This window comes from Mustela nigripes, chromosome 12 (genome assembly GCF_022355385.1).
Source record: "Mustela nigripes isolate SB6536 chromosome 12, MUSNIG.SB6536, whole genome shotgun sequence".
Classification (NCBI taxonomy): domain Eukaryota; kingdom Metazoa; phylum Chordata; class Mammalia; order Carnivora; family Mustelidae; genus Mustela; species Mustela nigripes.
The window spans coordinates 153,727,354-153,732,048 of NC_081568.1; the positions used below are offsets into that span (position 1 = coordinate 153,727,354).

General features: G+C 34.2%; 1 pseudogene; it reads left to right on the top strand.

The window, feature by feature from the left end:
- The first annotated feature begins 2,426 nt into the window (after window positions 1-2,426).
- On the top strand, window positions 2,427-4,491 carry LOC132027660 (large ribosomal subunit protein uL16-like; annotated as a pseudogene).
- Window positions 4,492-4,695: the final 204 nt, after the last annotated feature.

Below are 4,695 nucleotides of genomic sequence, written 5' to 3' on the forward strand. Positions count from 1 at the left end.
TCATATCATCTAGGATTACTAACTACAGTCACCATGCAGTGCCTTAGACATCCTCCCACACATTATCACTTTGGTTTACCACCCATGAATGGAATTATCATCTACTTTTCATATCCTATCCTTATTTTATGATAATAGATTAAACATTGAATAATGTTACTTTGTAGGCATTGAATTCCCTATGTCTTATAAATCTGAGGTTCTTTACTTAGCCTGCTGCAAATCTAAAGGTAGCATTTGGTACTCTCCAGAGCATAGTTTCTATTTATTCTCCCAAAATATGTTTATCTTATGTTTTGAAAGTATGAATATATGGAAAATGCACCTTGCTACCCAGGACACAGACATACATATCTAGCAAGTAAAGGGTATTTTGTTACCTTGTTACTTTAAGTGGATCCATACAGTGAGAGCACCAGCTTTGGCATGAACAGGGGATTTTGGAAAAGCAGAGTCTCAGGACATATTCTGATCTGATAAGCAAAAAGCTCCCCACTTGAGTTGTCATCACATAAAATATAATTTTTTACCTACATGATTATGTGGTATACTATTCTTAGGAAAGTCTAAATAAAATTAAATTTACATGCAAAACAACATTATATGGAGTATGTATACATCTCTTGAAACAACACATGGGAATATGTGTTAGTCAGTCCCAAGGGGAATATTTGCAGCAAGAGAGCTTCGTATATTCTTCAGGAGTATAAACAAAATGTATTACTTTTACCAGAGATGGTGCCTGGGGACTATCTGAGCAAATCTTCAAAAGCCCAACTCTTCACAAATGTCCCTTATCACTCAAATTCTGGAGCTACTCAATATAAAACCAATCTTATCAACACTGGAGATCCACAGCTCTTTTATGACCTTTCCTTGCATACATAGTACACCAGTTCCTTCATGTCGACAGCAAAGAATTTCCTGAAATCTGACCCTTGGGTTTTCTGAAATTAAGTCAAACGCTTTCCTTAAGGTATGCTGAGATATAAATTACACACACACACACACACACACACACACACATTATTCTTGTGTTTTGAAGAAACATATATATGCCATATATGTATATATATACAATTTACCATGTACTGATCCCATTGTTAAGAATTAAATAATAGTTACATAAGCAATTAAAATGTCTAGCTTTTTAAGAAAATAATAACATGTCACTATCTTATAAATGATATGAAATAAGTAAAATGATAAATTATATTTTGTCAAAGTTTTGTTAATTTAGACTTACTATTAAAACAATAAACTGGTGATGCTAAATACCCATTACTTCAACAATTAAGTATATATCATCTATTTCTTGTTAGACATTGAGCTAGCTTTGAGAAAATAAAATTTTAATGCTGAGAGTTTAATGTACAAATATATGCTTCATAGAGGGTATTTTCCTCAAAGTAGGTCATGCTGGGGAAACAAAAAAAATACCAGAAATTGTAATTTTAATCAACAGAAACAATAGTTCATAGTTCTACTTAAGAAAGCTTAGAGATGAATCAACAAACAAACATGCCCAATCTTTACAAGCTGTATAAACAGTGCTGAATTCCAGGAAGGAAGTGAGCAGAGTGTAAGTTACACATCAGAATCAGTTGCATCAATAATGAGAATGATGGATGGTCAGATCCAAAAAAGGATTTCAAGAATATACATGATCCTGCCTTTGTAAAATGTTTCATATAAAAAATAATAATAATTAGGATCTTTCTAAGAAAACAAATGCCAAGAAGGAGGAAGAACATTTAGGTAATGCAAAGTACTAAAGGTTTTGGACTATCAGAGAAATATGCAAGTTTATTACATTTTTAAAGAGCTTTTTTAAAAAAAAGACATCCCTGAACATTTAATGTATAGAATTTGATGCACTTGGTCTTATGCCCATGCCCATGATATCATCACTGCAATTAAGATAATAAACATATCCATCAACTCCAAGAGTTTCCTGATGCCCCCTTTTGTCCCAGTAGTATTTGTGAACTATCATGTCAACAGAAATATAAATGCACAGTGGTGCACTCTTAGCTGTCATACAGCAAATCTCTAGATTTTATTCTCCTTGTATAACAGAAATGTTACAGATCATTAAACTATTTAGATCATGGGGATTTCTTAAACTCTTTTAAACTGTAACTTTCTTACCTGTAAAATGGAAGCAGTACAATTAATCCATAGAACGAATTCAAGATAAAATAACTTACACAAACTTTTCAGTCCAGTGAGTGGGAGAACAAGTAATGCTGCTTGAATTATCATTTGTGCACTCTCCCATGATTCCTCTACACCCTCTGATGAGACTGGGAAATTGAGCAAGGAGCTCCAGGACGAGGTCAATGTTTAGCTATGTGGCATTGAGGTGAAGGATCAAGATGAGCATTTACCATTCTGGAATCAGTACTATCCCATTTTGAGGGACAATGGATGCTGCAACCAGGTGATTATGGCTTCTGGAAGAATGCTGGTGTATAGCATAATGATGAGAACTGGAGAGTGATGGTTTAGGGACAAGTATGACTGCCAATTACATCAGGTTGGAGATTTGGAAAAAAAAAAAAAAACAAGAAACAAAACAAAACAAAACAAAACACCAAACACTGAACATCTGGAACCAAATAGGGAATATTAGAGATGGTTTGTGTGAAAAAAATATGATGGCCAGTTTTCAGAATTATTTTCAGTGTAAAAAAATATGACCAGATATAGCTAGAAGGCTGACTATTCCAAATTCTAGAAAACTTCAATTTGAGCAAATGACAGGATCTCTGACATAATTAACAGTAACAATAATGATATACCAGGATTTAATGTGATTGTCCCATCAATATGGCCACAAAACTTCACTAATAATAACAATTTCATCTGCAAGTATAATAACATTTCATCCAAAATGTAAAAATAACATTGCTTATTAATGAATCTGGTTTAAAATCAGTAACTCCAAAATGTCAGATGTAAGTGTTGAGCTACAGATTTTAACTCATTCTGGCTTGGATATATAGCTCAACTTACAACATGATTTTTTCCCTTGACCAAATTGTGGAGAAAAGACCAGAAAACAATGAAGGCACATAAGCACTAAAGTTTAGATCAATTGTTAAAGCCAAACAACAACAAAAACAACATAAAAGCAGGCTAAATATCATCTCTACTTTTTTCTTCCTCAATACTCAGTACTACATTGAATAGGAGCACTGTAAATGGGCATCCCTCTCCTGTACCTAGTCTTACAAGAAATATTTTCAATGTTTATCCATTGAGAATAATGTTAGCTGTGGTTTTGTTGTATATGATCTTTTTTATGTTGAGCTATGTTTCTTCTATACCCACTCTGATAAGGGATTTTAGACAAAAGAATTATTTATTGTGTCAAACTTTATTTTTCTGGATCTATTGAGGTGTACATGTGATTTTTCTCTTTTATTATATTGATGTGATATGTTATATTTTATTGGATTTTATATATTGCACTATCCTTGTATCCTAGGGATAAATGGCACTTAGTCATTAAAGTATAATATACATTAAAGTATAATACTTTAATGTGTTCTTGAAATTTGTTTACAAAATTGTGTTCAGAACTTTTGCACCTGCATTCCTCAGGTATGTAGGTTGGTAGTTTTCTTTTTCTTTTTATATCCTTGTCTGATTTTTATATTGAAGTAATGTTGGCTCCCTATAATGACTCCTTCTATGTATTTTTCAAGATTTTGAGGAAGAATGGTACTAATTCTACTTTAAATGTTTGAAAGAAGTCTCCAATGAAGATGTCTGCTGTGGAATTTTGTGACTTGATTACTGATTAAATCTCTAGCTTTTTTCCATGGTGCACCACTGAAGATCCTGGTGTACATCTGGATCACCATCCTGCCTGGTGTTACCAGTATTGTAATAGCAAGCCATATTCAAAGTCTTGCTTTGGCAGTTTTTTTTTTAATGCCAAAAATCTGCATCTTTGACCTGGAGTGGAAGAAGGCAGAAGTAGATGTGTTCCCACTATGTGGCTACAGATGTCAGAGGAATATGAGAAGCTCTCTTCTGAAACCCTGGAGGCTGTCTGTATTTGTGCAATCAAGTACATGATGAAAAGCTGTGGCAAAGATGGTCTTCACATCTTAGTGCAACCCCACCCCTTCCATGTCATCTGTAGCAATAAGATATCCAATGCTGTGGTTGATAGGCTGATAATCTAACAGATATGTGGGGTGCCTTTAGAAAATCCCAGAGCACAGTGACCAGTGTTCACATAAACCATGTCATCATGTCCATCTGTAGGAAGCTGGAGAACAAGGTGCATGTGACTGAGCCCTACACAAGGCTAAGTTCAAGTTCCCTGGCTTCCAGAAGATCCACATTTCCAAAAAGGTGGGGTTGTACTAAGTTTAATGAAGATAAATTTGAATACATGATGGCTGAAAAGTAGCTCATCCCACATGGCTATGGGGTCAAATATGTTCTTAATTGTGACCCCTGGACAAATGGTGAACTCTGAGCTCATAACAGCTTCTGCAGTCCCTCTACTTCTTCATGTGCACCAATAACTCCTATTTCCTGTCAGAAAAGAACCTCTTTATTATTGGTTTGTTCAGATGTTTTATTTCTTCCTGATTCAGTTCTGGTAAGTTGTATATCTTTAGAAATGTATCTATATATTTCACGTTAAGTACTTTGCTGGTAAAAAATTGTTCA